This window comes from Zonotrichia albicollis, chromosome 1, assembly GCF_047830755.1.
Source record: "Zonotrichia albicollis isolate bZonAlb1 chromosome 1, bZonAlb1.hap1, whole genome shotgun sequence".
Lineage (NCBI taxonomy): Eukaryota > Metazoa > Chordata > Aves > Passeriformes > Passerellidae > Zonotrichia > Zonotrichia albicollis.
Window position 1 is genome coordinate 118849011 of NC_133819.1, and position 19213 is coordinate 118868223.

Here is a 19213-nt window from a genome sequence, read left to right on the forward strand (position 1 = left end):
AAAGGTTTAAAAAACTTTGTTTCATATTACTTTCCCCTGTTCTGGCTTTCTACAGTTAATACTTTCTTTTTGATCAACATTTTGTTAATATCTAACCATGTCTTGGACTCTTATACACTACTGAAATGTCTACAGGTATCCCCCTCAGCTTTCCAAATGTGAAAAACATCTGCCTAGCTAAAAGCAGATAGGTAAACAGTGGGAGGAGGGGGCTTTTCTGCCCCCTCCCCCCAAAAAAAAAGAAAAAAGGAAAAAAAATGGCAGAAACTCAAGGGACTGAATAGGGGATACAAGCAGGGAGAAAGTATTGGAGGAAAGGATAAAAACTGGGAAACGTGTGTGTGTGCAGTCAAGAGTATTTAGATGTGGATATCTGGGCAATGAGGTGTGAGGAAGTGCGGGCTTACCCTTGAAGAAGAAGAAAAAGCAAGCTGGAAATACAGCAAGAAACAGAGATAACAGAATATGGAGGAGCCACTAACAACAGGTTTAAAAAAACCCCATTCCTTTTGTTTCTGGGCAGAGTTTCCACGGGAAAGATTTGCATGCAAATGTGTAACCCAACCATGGGTGGTAGGAGACAACAGAAAGTTCATGCTGTGATTTTAAACACCACTTCATAATTTTTGAGCACTTACTTTTGCCATCTCAGAATTCTTCCTACTTAGTGTTTCATCTGTGAAAACAAAAAGAGCAAGAGAATACAGATACTTTTCATTAGACTCATCAGCTGAGCAACTCATAGCTTCTAACTCGCTTTTCTACAAAATTCATTTTGTGATTTTGGCTTCATATATGAACAAAGTGAGTTATACAAGCAGTTTCAATGATTTTCTTCAGGACTCAGTTACAAAAATATCTGTAAACTGAGAGTTTTTTTAAAAATTCTTCAAATGAGGCTGCATTAGTAAGACTAATGAGAACTCCTCTCTCTGACAATGAAGATGTGATATCATCGAGGCTTCCTTCAGAGGTGCCAGCATGTTGGATACTTGACCCTTCACCAGAGCAATTAAGACCTGTTGCAAGATGAAGCTTGTAAGTAAAGTTTTTGTTTTGTTTAATTACATCTGGAAAAGAGGTCAAGTGTCTGAAAGCTCTGTTTAAATAAATTATGCCTGTTTGTAAAGTTTGCCTTGTTTGTGTCCTTGGACCAGGATGATTATTCTTATAAAAAAAGACTTGAAAATGTGACAGCAGCTCTTTGATGTTTACTTTTGGCATATCCCTATGACTTTTAACAGATAGCTGGAATTTGCAGCCCTTCAAGAGAATATTTACATCCGAGTAAAACCCAGATAATACTTTAACAGGTCTGTGAAAAGTGCTCAAGAGGCAAGGAGGCAACTATCTTAGATTGACTGTAACATACACATGTACTTTACAAGATTCTATAAAAACTGTAAAAGGTTTTTGAGTTTCAACCCTACAGTGGTAGTTGTATGTTTTTTTTCTGTGAATGATATGGATAAATAGAAAGACCTTGTCTTTCATGCACATGCACTTAAGTTAACATTACTATACAAGTTTCATTAGGATCACATAAATGCTGAACACTTAATTCCAGACATTGATGGTTGCAGGAGATGAGCATCTCTATTAATTATGTTCTAGTTAACTTGCTCAAACTTGTGCAGAGAACATGGAAAATCATGGAATGTTTAATTTTCAGATCTTTGATTTTTAGGAATATTTGAAACATGTAAATGCAGACTTGTGAATCAGGAAATCAAGATAAATATTGAGAGAGTTGATTTATGGTGCCAAACAGATTGCTCTTTCCTCTTGCCTATTTAGTCAAAGAAGTACACATCAGATAAAGCAAAGTAACCCCACATCCCCAATAGAATACAAGTATTAATTCTACAAGATTATCACATATTCCAGGGTGAACAGGTGTTTGGTATGAATGACAATATTTATTAACTAGAGAGACATGATATTCCATGTACATGAAAAAAATATTATCTATCACTCTGGTATTTATTATGTACAGGTAAAAAAATCCAGAATCCCTCCAAACCAATAGTCCTGTACAAGCAAATTTCCAGTGGAATCCAGAGCAAACAGTCATATCACTTCAAGCTTGTCATAGGAATCTGTTCATGTAAAGAACTGGAATATTATTGTTAAATCTTTGAAGCTAAGCAAAGTTGAATTGTGATCTCATGACTGTATCTGAAGGGTGACCATTTTGTACAGAAAAAAAGGAATGTAAACCAGGAAAAAGGAATGTCACCCTTCTCTGAATCCATTCTGTAAGAATACTTCAGCATAGTAGTGCTGAAGATGTCAGCCTTTCACTGAAACCCTAAAGTGTAGCAGATCTGGTTGCAGTGTATATTTTCTGATTTTTCTGTCTTAATTTCTTCATGACCCATCCTCCTGTTTGTCTGCTCACTGGTGCTGATAGCATTGTTTGAAACTATGTCAAACCTTCTTTTATTGTACTGGACCAAAAGCTTGTAACAAACTGTGTAGCAAGGTTGGTTGGTGACTCAGTGACTTAGTAACAACCTCTGAAAGTCTTGCTCTGCAGTGTAAATCAGCAGTCTCAGCTTGTAGGTATATGGCAGAGAACTTATCTTTCATTTTACACCACAGTAGACTATTTGCAAAGCCACCTTGGTGTAAAAATAATTTTTAAAAAACATGTAATTTAAGCACAGTCCAAGCTTCTACTTAAACTAAACCTGCTTTGCTCTGTAAGACACTGCAATCCTCAGTGTGTGATGAGATAATGAAAAACATTCAAGGCCAGGAACTGGCAGGGTCACTCAAGGACTGAGTGAGCTATGAAGCCTTTGATCCTGCTCTCTTGCTGTAGCAAGAGTATGAATCATCTGCACCAAACTGGATGCAGAAGTGATGCTTATTCACTGCCAGGTTTATGGACATCCCCTCGAAGTCTGAGCATGTTCTGAAAGCAATAAGGACTCGGTAGACCCAGCCCTGTCACATGGCTGTGAGAATATGCATCACACTCTATATAAAGGGAGAAAAGACTTGTGTAGGTTCCTTAACTCTCATCTCTTCCTCCTACTCTGCTATCATAACTTTCCTTTCATATACTGAATTAAAATGGGTCTATGCTACCTGCAATTTGTATTGTCTTAACACATAGAAAACTTAAGATGAGTCATTGACAACTTAATTTCATTTAACATCAGCTTCTCTGTTTCCAGCTGAAGGCCAATCATCTCCACTGAATTTCCTAATGTACACTTATTAGCATGTAAAAGCACTGTCCACTGCCTTGATGGCATAAAGCTTCACAGGCTTGGGCATCAATATTTTACTTACAAAAGAGCCCAAGTGGGAGAAGCCGCATTAGAACCCTAGCCTGTGGATACATTTCTACTCTTCCTGAAATGGTACCCATCCTCTTTGCTGATGACCAGGGATCATGATGAGGTAAACCTGAGGGATTAGAAATACTACCCAGTGTGAACTAAAATTGGATTATAATGTGTCTGCAGCTGGTGGCATGTCATAGAGTCAGTTTAGACTGGAAAACTTTCTGTGAGGTAGGCACCAATGTTGGCTCTTCAGTATGGCTGCTGTCACTGGGATATGTCAAAATTTTTTGCCCTTTGTAAGACAGCAAAGTTGTGGAAGTCCAGAGAACACCTACATTTAAATAAAGTCTGTTGATATAATTTCAGAGGAAATGTGTGGTTTTCAAGAGTGTTTTTCCAGAAGCTGTGTTGAGAAGTGACTGTCAATTGTTGGCTGTTGCAAGTTAACAATTGACAGGTTTTAGATGATGAAATCAATGTGGCCCAGTTTCCAGTGGACCAGTGTTTCAAGTTCCTTCAGCATCCTTGGCAGATGGTGGAGGCCTGCTGCCTTCTCTGTGTGGGTTGTTCCTGGAGCCAAGATCCTCTGCCTGACAGGGACAGGGGTGCTGTGCTGGACCCACACATACGGGCTGACTCGTGAGCCTGTGTGGAGAGGAGAGAGGTGAGGGCAGTGGAACTCGTGCTGCAGATCTCCTTTCTCCAGGCATTATACTTTGTAAGGACTAAACACCTTTGGGCCCTCGCCTTTCTGTCTGCAGTCAACATTAGCTTGGGTTCAAAAGTTATGAGAGAGAGACAGACAGGTCAGAGTCTGACTGACAGACAGAGAGAGGGCCAGGCAATGTGATCCCATTTATTTCTTTGAGAATAAATGAAATCATACACAAAACTGTAGATTGTATGGTGGAGGGTGGGATTTTCCAAAGCTCCTAGACCCAGCATGGTAACTTTATTTATGCACTTCATCTTAACTGAGATTAAAGGAGAATTAGGAACCTAAGTAACAGTTAAAGTCTAACCTAAATGACTCTAATAGGATTTGCTGTATCAATTGATTAGCCTTAACCCCACTTGCTGTATTTAAAATGGTAGATGATAGGAGTTTTGGCACTGATTTTGAAGAGTCTACCATTTTATAAAGTTTATATAAAAGCAATGATGATGCCTGAAAACCTTAAAAAATGTACAATTACAACATTATGTGTCTCCTAATTCACACTCTGGTAAAAATGTCACTGGGGAAACAAAGCTTTAGATTGCTGACAAACAGTCAGCAATGATGAAGCGATGTTGGTATAAGTTTTTGCAGTGGTAAAAATAAATTAAATAAATATTGGGTAAGAGATCCCTCATTTTCCATAGCCAGCTAAAACATACAGTGTGTCAGAGAAATGTTGCAAAGGCACAATCAAGGCAGGCCTTCATTTGGTTTTCAATACTTTTACGTGCAGGGTGTGCAGCAAAGAGCCATATGTTGTGGTAGATAAGGTGCACTGACACTGTCAGGACCTGTGAGCAAATTCTGGCTGATAACTATTGCAGCAAGGATTGCAGATGAAAGTAAGCAGAGTGATGAGAAGTAGAGATGTAATACCTTTGTCTGCTGGGAAATGTAAAACTAAGACTGGTATGACTCACTATAAAAATTAATTTCTCCCAGTCAAATGGAAAGCAAATTTCATCAGTGGGACCAATATTTTACTCTCAGGAATTTTTTTTACACAGAAAAGTTGATTTTAAAGATTAATTAGCTTTAAAATGCTATTTCTTTAAACTGTGAACAAGGACTTTTCTGCATGTTTTTCAAATAACAAGTTATTTATAATAAATATAAATAAATCTGTCCAGAGGACAACCATCCATTTGCATCCATTACTGCATTCCAAGATTAAAAAATTTGCTTTCATTTTGTATTGTAAACCCCAAAACCTATGAGAGCATTCTGTGTCAAAATATTTGTTTTTGAATTTAAAATGTCAGATGGATATTTACAAACTGTATTTGCACTGACTAGATCATCAGCATTTCAGGACAAAAATTCAAACTGGCAGATCTCTCTACATGGAGATTGGTAATTCTCTGCGAAAGGTTTGAGTTTAAATGAGGAATATCTTCTTCAAAGAAATGATACTGAGTAGTTTTATTGCAAAACCCAGATGAATGGCTTGATTTTCAGAAGTGCTTGAACTTGCACAAAGTATCAAAGGAGGATATAGGGCTTCTCAAAATTATGTCTATTGAGAAGCTTAGCTCTAGGAACTTATAAAGAAGTTGAGCAGAGTCTAAGCAGTGCAAATAGTTTGACCCATGTAAATTCTAAGCATTAGGGTATTATTTGCCCATCTCTCTGACAGTAAAACCAAAGCTAATAAATAACCACATTGCATCATAATTTCTTGCTACTTTCAGGGAAATCCTGTTTACTTTGACCCTTGCCTGCCAAGTGAAACAATATTTGAGTCCTTCAGTGAGATATAAACTTCAATCCAGGTGGGCAATCACTGGGCATTAACTGACTCAGATGAGTTAATAAATTAATTAGGTATTTTTATTCTTGATTTTCTTCACGTTCTTCAGTAAATTTAACTAGAAAAGAATGCTTTCATATTGCTGATAATTATCATATTCATCAGTGCAGCACCATTGAAGGAAGCTTGCATGAGCCATTTCTATCTTCTGTCAATGTGAGCCATTTCTATCTTCTGTTAATGTTCTCCTTTCTTTTAGTGCATGAAGGTAGCCAGAGGACAGACCTGTCCCTAGGCAATGAAATAAGTCTTCCCTGTGATGTCTGGGCAAGGGAACTCAGTATCGTGTCAGTGAAATTCAACAAAAGGCATGAGCACAGAACGACTTAAAAGGTAGTTCCATGCTGTGATTAACCTGAAAAGATACCTGTGATTCCAAAAAAAGCATGCGAAAAGGTGAATAATATGCATTGATGGAGCTACTACTATGGATGATGTTGCTCTGTTCTCTTAGGTTCTGTGCAGATGCAGAATGAGTTTGTCTATGGCCTCGGGCAGCCTATATGTACATATAAGAAAGATACAAAAAGAATTAGACAGAGGACAAGAAAACAGTGGAACCATTCAGTCAAAATAAGAAGCCTAAATTATTGCATGGCTGCAGCCTAGTTCTAGAGAAGCTTAGGAATGGCCTAGATGACAGCTTCAAGGACGGGCTGAAAGCAGCAGATTCGTTTCGAAGAGCTTTTCCCAACAGTAAGGCAGAAGCTGCCCTGCACCAATTTCTAACTCACTGCTAAAGAAATGCTGATGCCATAGGTTAAAGAGCCACAGTAGCAAGGGTTAATCTGTGAGGATGAGGTTGTTGGCTAATCATTCATCAGAGGAAGCCTGGGAGCCATACCAATATATTAGTTGCCAGATAAATGTCTTGGTAGCGAGAAGTGGATGTGATAACCCGAAAAAAGCATGACCAATTGCATAGAAATAAATGGTATTTGATAAATATCAGGCAGGTATAATTTGATTTATATCATGGCAAAACAAGCACAAAACAGATCACATACTGTAGTCTATCTCAGAACTGTTACTAGTCATCTCTGTCCTGTAGCAAAGAAGTAAGGCATCTCATCTTTCATTTCAAACAGTTATTTCCATCTCATATTAAACTATTTTTAGACTGAATGGGTAAAAAGTTTTGCTTCCAAACAGAAGTAATACGGTCTTAATGCAGATATCTAGTATGGCCTGTTAGTAACCTCCTTTTATCTGGAGAAACAGTCATTCACTCCAGCATCTTATTTGCTTGTTTGTTTGTTTTCCTTACATATTCAATGTTTAATTCATCACAAACACCTTGATTCTTCATCCTCTTTAATCATCTTTATTCTGTGAGAGAGCCTGGTGAAAAAGTACACAAACTATGCTTTTAGGACATCTTTACCTGCTATTTCTCTAGCTTTTAAAAAGCTAAGAAACTTATTTTCTCCCCTTTGCAAAGGCTGTGTGTCCTGGCTTTCAATTAAGGCATATTTCTGCAGTCCTGTCTTCAGACTGAATTCTTTGTAAACCTACCATTTTCTGTCTTACAGATCACCCCAGAAAATGTTTCTAAAACACCAACACCACCTAGTTATGTAGATTTACACTGAAACGGCAAATCATCAGAGTATGCTCCTTCTTCACCTAGATTTGAAGATGGTCTATCCTGAGACTGGCACAGGGAGTAGCTCCCTCCCTACTCTGAGGACTCACAGAACCAGGGCCTTCTTTCTTGGCTCTCTGCTGAGATGACAGACTACTGTTCTGGCCCTGACTATGCAGCAGACTCTCGTGGTCATGAACAAGGATTTTATCAGCTCCCTCAGAAGAAAATGAAACAGAAGCAGTAAAATAAGAGCTAAGTTTTTAAAACTCACCACAAACTTAGTGAATAAATAAGCTAAATAAAGAATAAAATCTACAACCTGATCTACCCAAATGTGACTTCTGGTTTAAAAGAGAGACTTTGATTTTGGCAGTCAGGCAAATTGAGAAAAGGAACACAAAACTAAAACTGGTGATAAACTTTACCAGCAACAACAAACTGAAGAAAGAAAACAGTGTCTTAATAAAACATGTACATCCATTTCAGATCTACAATAACAAAGAAAATGGGGAGGAAGCTTTTGAACAATCAACTTCATATTAATTAAGGGCTGCACTATCATTTTCTAATTTACATATTTCAGATTATGGATATCATCATTATTCCAAGATACAATGTAGATAATTAAGCCTATTTTTTCACGTCCTGTAAATTATCTGTCCACAAAATGCTGAGTTTCTGATTAATTTCTTCTCTATAGCTTTCCAGTGACCCAAATCCTTAATTTTCTTTAAGATCAATATCTTTAGGCTATTTCTTCATCGACTACATTTTAAACATGCAAAATATTTTACATGATGTGGATGTGTAAAGGTGAAAGGTTAGCTTCCCATGTACACCATCCTAGTTTGTACACCTTACTCTGCTTCCCACCCTTGTTGTGAAAAGGGCCTTTGCGCTTTGGCCGTGAGCAAATCAGACTGCTACACCTAAATGGCAGGTGAAATCACACTGCAGTGCATTTAGCAGTAATCAGGTCTGAATTCTCCAGGTTCACATGTACACCCTTTAGAGACCTTAATAACAGCCTCTCAAGAATCTCTTCAAATTGGCAATTCACACATGCTTTGTCTTCATATAGTAATTTTAAACAATTTTCTATGAATAACAGAAGCTTGACTAACTCTAAATTTGTTCTGTGTCTCTTAAACTGCTCCAGCTGTGGTTAATTTGATTTTCCTAATCATCAATAACTCCTAGTGCAGAACCTCCAATTCCTGCCCCACCCAAAGTCTTAACCTGAGTTTCTCATTGGGCTCCCCCACTTCAGTTCTTCAGCTCCCTCATCCCAGACCTAAAGCCCTCCTAGACCTGCCCCATCAATCAGATCCCTCTCATGGTGTTACCTTTGCCAACTTACTCCCTGGGCAAGATTAGAACAGGTGGTGTGAGTGTCCTCAGCCACCTGCCTGAAGTGCATAGGCAAGGAAAAAGGATAGGCACAAGTTCAGTGTGTTTCCTTCTCCTCCATCCACCCTCCCCTTACCATATGAATTAAAGGAGTTTGATCTCCTGGGGTCTGCAAGAAAGAGAGAAATGCCTTTTGAAAGACACTTCCCTCAAAACCACATGCTGAGGGAGGCCTGGATCACCAGAATTTCACCTTCAAGGCAGGAAAGGAAACTGGAGTGGTCTGAAGTCTACAGGTGTCACAGCTTCTCCTGGAAGCTGCAGGGACTTCAAGTTCCCACTGGGGCACTGGACAGCAGTTTGACAGGGAAGTAGTGCTAGGAGCAAATAGTTTTGCCAGAAGCTTTTATTGCCAGATTGCAAGGTAGGAGAATTATTGGGCAACTGACTGATGCACAGCTAACCAAAAAGTCTGGGGCAGCTGTACTTTTTTTACAGCTCCAAAAAAGCTGATTTACATTAGAATGTATGATTACACAGCACATGGTTAAAGAATAACTTGAGAAAACAAGCCTTGGTCTCTACAAGGAAATTGGAATAGTGTTCATAATTCATAGCTGCATAAATGGCTACAGGGGCCTTCCTGCCCCTTCCCCTGGCTGTGTGCTGTAACATCACAATAGTCTTCCTATATTCCTTGTTAGAAGTTAAACTTCTCCTCTGAGTGATGAAGCACTCAGGCAATGCCAAGATTTATCTTTATTTAATGTATTTAAAGAACTAATCCAAATCACTTTCAGTCTGGACATAAACTTTTTATTCAAATGCCAAAAATACTAATGGAAAACAATCTATTCTGAGGGTGCCAAGGGTGAAGACCCACTGAAATTTATAATGGAGAGCAGTACATCTCCATAATGGCGAACATCTAGTTTTACTTCTGAAACAGAAAACTCAATTCTGGAAAAGGACGAGCCCAAGCATTTGGATAGCAATCTTATTTCTGTTGCCAAGAATATTTGTGTTGGAGTGTTGACTAAGGAATTATAATTTAATATTTCTTAGTCACAATGATTTGCAGTTGCCCCTGTATTTCAAGCACCACCTAGTGGATCTATTTTAAAGCTACCAAAACAAAAGCAAGGAGCAAAATATTTTTTAAGGTATGAATAGCAGCTGTCAGCCTCGCCTCTTTAAAACTTGCTATTTGATTGCTTGTTCATAGCAAGTCACAACAGTGGTTTAGTGATTGAAAAACACTAAGTTAATACAGGTGAACAAGTACTGCTTAGTATGCAGAAAATTTGGCTCTTACTGGGACTCAGAGTAGGACATTCTCTTCCCAATTCATTATGCCCAGAATATTAAGATGGATATGCCCTTTTATTTTCAGAATTTATTGAGTAAAGAAAAATAAACTTCTTCCTCTAAATGGAAGCAAGTGAGAAAGACTGAGTAGTCATTATTTTAATACAGGAAAATAACTAACCTAAGAAAGAAGGTATTTCTGATCTTGTTCACTAGGCAGTCAAATGTGGCCATATAATTATGTAAGCATTTAATTTTTAAAATGCAGTATATTAAGCTTAGAGACACTTGATAGATGTCCTATCTGAGCAATTACCTACAACAAATATAACATTAATCAATACACTATTTGATAAAATTTTTATTCTTCTTGCTAATTTAATTATAGAGGGATGGTTACTTATTTAAAATTCTGTATTTGATCTGAGCAGCACATCTTAATGTATATAATTCATGCATTACATATTACCTATGAAAAGCATTTTTTTGCAAGACCTCAGAATTATTGTTGCAAGAAACTGAGATTTGGTTGAAAATAATAAAAACTGGGATCTTTAAAGTGATGGGTGATCAGCCTAAAGTAAACTAAGTTTACCTTGACACAGGACTGGGACCAAACCTTGAGTGCCTTGTCTAATTAGGGAGCTTAATTCCAGACCTTGCAGTTAAGATCAGATAATAGAAATGGCCATGACTAGGCAACTAAAATAGAAAGAATACTGTGAAGTGTCACTGTAAGAGAAAGCCTGTCATGCCAGAATCAGCATGAGCGTTTATAAGATGCAGGTACTGATCTCAAAGATCAAAACAGCTGAAAACAGAAATCAGTGAAGTAACTGAAAGCAAAAACCACTGCTTAGGAAAAAAAAATCCTGAGCTGTCTTCCCTGTAAACACTTTTGAGTGGACTAGAATTAATGGTGTTGGTCCAGCAGCTGATCAGACATTTGGCTACATAAGTTAATGAAAAGCTTTTAAAATATGGACAGCCTCTATGTCTGGAATGAAATATAGCAAGGATTGTATATCTCTCTTTGATGAGGTTTGTAAAATAAAAATGGTTCACAATAGCCAATGGCTTATGGGTTCCATCATCTAATTAGCTATTTCATCTGTATTTTATATTTATTCATTCAATTAATCTATATTTAGGGGAAAAAATGGTCTTAGTTCAAACTTTTGTATATTGAAAGTATTTTTATGCATTTTACACTGAACTCAGAGTCTAGATTTAACTTGGTATTTCACAGGAAGGCATGACAGGAAATAAATCCATTCTTGAAAGCAACACAGAGCTACAAGCAGAGATAAAGAACAGACTTTTGTAATTAATGAGGAAATGTAGCTCTATTGGTTGACTGAATACATATGATGAATGTACGATTTACCAATCAACACAAATTTATCTTTATTTTGAAATTGCCTAAGTTGGTTTGGTCTGTATGTGGTACATTACAAGATATCTCTGCTTTAGAACAGAATTTAACTTGCACTCTTCCTACATACACTAAAGGGGGAATCCCATTTTGGTGCCTATTTGTTCATGGTATTCTTTTGTAAGTATCCGGATATTTAAACATAAATAAAACATATTTATTTTATGCCTAAATAATGTGGTATAAATACCTTAATCCTGGGGATGCTGAGTGGCTGTGCTGACAAAATAGGTGGAGGCCTTACATATTTCGAAGAAAACAAAACTTCTTCCTTTCCCAGATTTTTATTACTTTAGAGGGGTGCAAACACAAAATATCAAATATTCTGACTCACAGGTCTCATTCTGACAACATTAACAGAGAACCAATCTTGCACAGACATCCCTTTATAGACAGCAGGCTCTAGACACAGGGTTTGGAGAGTGAGCTTGGAGCTAGTGCTGGAGATAACATTCCAGTCCCTCTTCTTCTGCTTAGCAGCTGACATCTAAAGCACTGTGCTGTACGGCTCTTAAATCTGACCACTGTGCAAACTTCACAGCAAAAAGCATCTAGGAAAAAAATGCAAGCACTGCTGAGAGAACGATTTTACAAAGTTCCCTAAGGTTATAAAATTGATGAAAATTTCCCAAGTTTAGAACTCAGATTAAGGGAATGGGATGTGGTATGGATGCTGGGAGCAGAGCCAAACCACTAATTTTACCTAAAACAAAAGTTGCAGGACTTCTTGAGCAAGAATGAAAACCAGAGAATCCTGTGAAAAAGACCCAACTTTCTGCCATCTCTGAAAAAATAAAGATTAAAAAAGAAAAATAAAGAAAAAAAAAGTAAAGATTATAGGGGAAAAAAGAAATAGGGACTTGTTCTGACATGAAGAACTAGCCAGGAAAAAACATTTCATTTATCTAATGAAATAATCAAGAGTGCAGGAGTCAAAATGATGCAGTCACTTGCAGAATAGGACTTCAGAAAAGTTTACAGGTATTTTCCACCACGGCAAACAAAAAATCACAAATAAGGTGGTAAAATTGTGCACCCTTTCCACAATGTATTTAATACTTCTATTCCAAAATAAGTACCAAAGCAAAATTATGCAACAGATGACTGTCTCAGCAAATGCACATCATGTCTCACTTTGTTTTAACTACAGAGATTATTCTTGAAGATAATGTCTGAGGTGGAAATCACACAGTTTATCTTTGACTTAATAATGGAATTGTTCCTTGCAATTTTTCTTGAACATCAGGAAATTATGAAGTTAAACTAAAACTAGAGAATAGCACTCTGTGCATATTCTCAGGCAAGCAGGCTAGCATGTGAGGCTCCTAAAAGACTAGCTTTGTGTATATTTACCTACAGCTCATCAGGGCCAAATCTTCATACAGGGATGAAACATATGAGCAGCTGTGCTGGAGTAAAAATGTCACAGCCTAAATGGAACTAGAGAAGCTTTTCTTACTACAGGTCACCTAAAAATACTTTGACAAACAGGAGGGTATCTAGCAGTGTCTGTATAATAGTTCCATGCTTTTTCTGATCTGGCATATGGAATACCTCGAGACAAGTAGGAACTGTCTGTTTGCTAATGGACTGGGAAAAGTACAGTCCAAATAGCGCCATGATGCAGAGCAGAAGTAACCCAGCCATATAAATTCCATCTACTGGGAACCTTCTCAGCCCTCAGGCTGTAGTCAGGATGATGGCAGAGCCCAGCTTCAAGCTGGCAATAAGGATGAGCAATTTGTACACCAAAAGATAGATTGCTCTATGTGATTAGGAGCAAAGGCAGTAAGAGACATTAATTTTACACAAAATATGAATGATATTTAAACTAAAAAATAGATTGATGGACAGAAGGGTTTCACAGAGAGGATGTAAGTAATAAAGGGGTATACATTTAATTTTTAAGACTGTGTTCCATTAGAACTAATGAGAGCAGATCTGTCAGTAACTAGTCATTGTTGTAGACACAGCCTGCTGTGATATGGCTGCATGTTCCCTTAAGTCAAACATCTAGCACACACTGGTATCCAATATACCAATACTTTAGTATACATCAGTATCTCTGTGGAAAAGGGCTTGCCAGTGTGAAAAGCTTCTCTCTTGCCTCATGCTCCCAGATAATGGAGCCCACTAAAAATAACACACTGTATAACAAAGGAAATAAAATCAAAGTATCTAGGAGGTGAAATCATTGTTGGTTAAATGCAACAATTTCTATTTCAAAGAGAATGTACACTAATTTAGCTGCTTTACTTTGTCACAACGCTATCTTTCAGATATTACATTCTATTTATTTGTCCGTCAATTGTAATTTTTATTCCACGATTATTTACAGTCTATCATACATTTTTGCAGTCCTTTCATGCAATGTTTTACTGGACATTCTTTCCTTAGTGCAAACTTGTATTTCCTCATTCCCAAAAGGTGTGTCAACCACATTAACATACTGTATAATTTTATCGCTTTTATGATCAGTGTATTTTCCAGAAGGCCTGTTGCATATTTTGAAATATGCATGCATCCTGTCATATAGATGCTGCTATACATTCAGATCTGTTCAAATCTTGTGAAAGAATGCTTGATGGAATCTGAGACCTGCTCTGGACTTCAACATAGAAATTAATTTCTCACAGAGAGCAGAACATGTAGTTGTTTAATAACTACTGAGTAAATTACATATGACAAAATCTTTATTCCTACATATAATAGCTCATAACTATTAAGTCTCATGCACACAGAGGGAATTTATTTATCTGCAGCTAAGCTCTGTTTGTCACTCTTTTATAACCCATGTTTTGAGGACTTTCATTAATGCAATGATCCTTTATGCCAGATGAACTTGGGCATTCCAATCTCTTGTCCCCAGCTAAAGCCAAGGGACAGCTGGAGGAGTGCTGGGACATTCTGGAAGGCATGTTCATCAGCAGTCACCAACACCTGAGCTTTGACTTCATCCCATGAATCATTCACAGATTTTCTTAATCACAGAAAATAATTAAAGCATTGGATACCTGAAGGCCACATAGTCGAGCTTGCTGTTTGGAGATGGTCCATCACCAAGACTAGATCATAATGGACTGATATATTTTTTATATTGAGACAGGAGAAACAGAAGAATACTGGTAGCATGTATTTTCTACTTTTTTAACAAATATTTTCATATTTCTTCTGAGCTACAGTTCAGCTACACTGAGAAACAGATGCAGCAGGCTATTTACAGTTTGTCTGTTGTCTGGTATTAGTTTTTAAGATTCTTGGAGCCACTTTCTGTGTGTGGCCAAGACTAGACAAAGCACCTGTTTTACAGTCCAGTGACAATCTTGGAGGTGTACAAGTAAAGCATGGTGGTTTTTTTACACTTTAATGGTAAAGAAGAGAAACTTCTCTGCATTTTCTGAACACTTCAGAACTTTTGTATTAAATGTCAATCATTCCCAAAGAAATTGTTACCATAAAGTTTTCCTCACTTTAAAAAAATACAAATGTTCTACTTCTGGTTTTGTCCAGTGAAGCTAAAGAGAAAAAGGTATCTCAAAATGGTAAATGCAGTCATCCTTTAAGTTTGCTTTTGGGTTGACACAATAACTATGCTAAAAGCAGTAATGGGAAAATCCAAAAGGTTTTGCTGAATGTAACAGGGAAGACTTTGATAAGGACCTACTGATTTCAAGGTTAAACAAACTAAAACTGTCCTCCTCCTGAGCACTGTTGCAGCCTAGAGCTCCATTTCTAGAAGGGCCCCAAGTCCTTTCCAGGGTCATGAACACATGTCCATCTGATATGCATTTCAAAGAACCACGTGGAAATGGAGTCCTGATGAAAATATTCCTGTTGGTTGGCACTCCCTGTCCAATTAAGTCAATTCAGAAAACTGCCAGCAGAGTGGCCTAGAAATGGCTCCACTGGCACCAACTCTGCAAGTCATGCACACAGATGACGCAGACCTTCAGCACAATAATCTGATGGCAAAGCATGGTGGAATCAAACCATCACAGCTCAGATCACAAACAATATTCCTGAACCTAACTCCTGGGTGATGGAAAATTAGAGGGGATAAAAAAGAGGCCTAAAAGCACTTTGAAAAATGAACCGCATATATTTCCAAAGTCTCTAGAGCCACATAAGGCCGGAACTTGAACTATAATATTACAGAACTAATTGCCACAGAGCATTCCAGTAAGTCCTCAGAGGTTTGCATTATTCCCCATCAAAAAGGTTCATTTGAGCCTAAGCTTGCAATGCAGACTGGAATCCTGCTGAACTTGCACTTTCTTTAAGGATAATTTTCACTCTACCACATTCCTAATAGATAAGGAAGAACAATGTAGAACCACTTGCAAGCACAGACACCAACATTATCAAAAACTGGAAATATTTGCAGCATGTTGGACTTTTGTCATACAAATCACAGCAACCATGATAAAGTGAATAAAAAATCATAGTGCTTTTACTTATTTCCCTATTACATTGAATATTTAACTAAATCGATGTTATTAAGTCACCATGGGCCAGCTCTATCTCAAAGGCACTTCTACAAAAGAAGCACTGTTTAAAATTCCAAATATTCAAAAATAACTGTCAGCCTCATAAAATAAGTGGCCTTGGATCAAAACCAATGAGATGTTTAGTAAATTTGAGTTTTCTTTTCCTGATGCCCATTTTTAAAGTTTTTGGCTGCTTTCTTTCCAGACTTCTTTGTCTAATCCAGAGGGTCAAAACCATTTAAAACACTGGCATTTTAATATCATTTTATGATTCCAAAAATAGAGGATTAAGCCACATTTCCTGGATCACAGGATAAAATCTTGAGAACTGCCAATTTGCTATGAACCAGATGGTTCAAAGGCTGTTGTTTCACTGGACCAGATTCCCTAATGTGCTTCTGTAGTTGATTCTTTTTGAGTGTTACTGATGTCAAATTTAAGGTCCCTAAGATTGCAACTGGAATTCTCAGTGCCATATTCATCACGTAACTTGATGGGATGTACCCATGGCCAGTAGTCCCCATGACCTAAGAAATCCTGAGATCTGAATTCTCGCATCACTAGGAAGATATTAGAAGCCACATTTCTCAAAGCAGAATTAACATCACCACACCAAAATGCATTCCAAGACAAGTTATTTCACTGCGGCTAAATGAAATAAGGATAGAAGACGCCAGGAAAACAAACAAAAAACCCCAGCAAACCAAAGGCAGAAATGAATGCCTAGCCTATCAGTAAGCAGTCTGTCTAATGTGGGCACTCCTCCCAGAGCCTGTGCTCTGCTTGCCTCACTTGACTCACAGTAAACTCACTGTTTACTTTTCTTCTGCCTATTCAATCTTTTTGTATGTACATTATAACACTTCACTAAGAAGTGAAAATCCCCTCATGCCATACCTGCCTATGAATTAGGAAATCTGTAAAAAAGAGAAAGAAATATGATTGGAAAGACTGAATCTAAGCGTTCCACCTACTTCTTAACTGTTGTGCTAGAGGCAGGAGTGCAGTCTAACTTGTGGATAGCGTTTTAAGCGTCTTATCCAAAGTTAAATTTGCAGATCTACTAAAGGCCAACTAGTTCACCCAGGTGTTATAAAAGATCAACTTTAACCTTGCCAGCTCCAATTTAAATCCATGGTATTTTGTCCTTATCCTTGATGTTTGAAATGCATAAAAATATTTGATTACTTCCTTTTGATATCCTAGCCTCATTCTTCTCCTTCTAACCCAACCAAGGCCATTTCTTTCAATCTTTTCTTTTAGAACCTATTTTCCACATCCAGACCTACATCATCCTTGTTTCTTCCCTCTGTAGTGTAGGGTGTTCCTTCATGGGTAGCAGTCAAAGTCACAGACTCTGCTGCAACAGAGTAAATGAGCATTCTGCAAGTCTTACATAAACAAACTCTGGGAAACTTCCAGTATAATGTTTACATTTTGACAATTTTAAGAAATTATTTGCCACTATAAACTGACTCTTCATCCAGAACTGTTATTTCCTCAAGATCACTTTGTGCAATTGTTAAAAAAAAGCCAAAACAGAAAAAGAATGCTTTAATTTGAGAAGGAAAAAACACATGCAACCAAGTTTTAAAAGGGACTTGGATTCAAGGTCATGAGGGATGCACCTTCCCATTGCTCTGACAGGTATGTTTACACAATTGTATTGGATTTAAGGCATTCTCTCCCTCAGACTCTAAGCAGCATATTAACTACAATGCTGACTTTTCTGATTCAAGTTTATAAATATTTAATTCTCACTGGAGCATTGTTGAAGTGGTCTTGGATTTTACTGATGGCTGCTGCAGGAAGCCCCTACACAATTGCCAAACTTCTCCCATTACCTGAATCACATTGTAATTCATTAATGATAGAGTTGAAAGCAGCTAGGTAAAAAATCTGCATTTAATATAGCATTGTGTGTTCTCCCACCAAACCTGTACTACAGCACAGGTACCTGGGCAGGAGCAGAGCAGAGGAGTGGGAAGTTTGCAGGATGTGAAAAATGCCAATCACTTGTTTTTAAAATTTTAATAGTTGAATAGTAATAAAGTGGTTACAAAAATTGGAATATAATTAGAGTAATAAAAATTTGGACAATTAGGATTTAGGACAATATGAGACAATAAAAACAATGAGTTACGAACAGTCCAGGTACCTCTTTCTGGGCAAAATAAGCCTGAAAAAGGACACACATTAACAGAGGATTAACCCTCAAAAGCAATAGCCTGTTGCATATTCATACATCTCATACATGATGCATGAATTCCATTCAAACAAAGGATTCTGTCTGGTCAGTGTGAACTTCTTCCCATTAATCCTAATGGCATCTTCATGGCTGAGCAAGGTGGGAAGAAGTTCGTTTCTTCTGATAATGGAGCAATAAATTCATTTTGTCTGAAAGATTTAGGTGTCCTGTGGCTGCTATATCGGTGCGAGTCCTCTCTTTAAAAAAAGTACCCTCCATAGCACAGTTTCTATTTTAACATTATGTTATAACCTAAATCTATATTTAACATACTACTTAAGAAAATTAATACATCATAACTTTCTAACAAAACACACACAATCTTCATTTTAATATTTGCAAAACGCTAATCATAAAATACGCATTTTTCACACAGGATAAAGGGTTATGAGCAGGCATTGTCAAAGTGAGCTCACCTGCCTGAGCATGCAGACAGCCGGGGCTCTGAGCTGCGGGCTCTGACCCCAGGCAGTTCCCTCGACCCTGCTGTGCAGGTGCCAGCGGCACCCGGAGTGCTGTGTCCACTTCTGGGCTCCACAGTGCAAGGGAGCTCCTGAGGCCGGCCCAGTGGAGAGCTAGAGCTGGTTCAAGGGTCTGGAGCAGGTCTTCCATGAGGAAAGGCTGAGGGGTGGGCCTGCTCAGATGACTGAGATGACTGAGCGGGGCTCATCAGTGTGTATCTCAAGGGAGGGTGTCAACAAGATGGATCCAGGCTCTTCCTGGCGATGCCAAGCAACAGGACAAGAAGCAAGAGGAACCGATACACAGGAGTTCCACTTAAATATGAGGAAAAATTTCTTTATTGTGTGAGTGATCATGCATTGGGACAGACTGCCCCACCTGAAGACATTCCAGAACTGTCTGGATAGAATCCTATGCCATGCGCTCTGGGATGACCCTGTTTGAGCAGGGAGGTTGGACCAGATGCGCCACTGTGGTCACTTCCAACCTGACCCATTCAGTGATT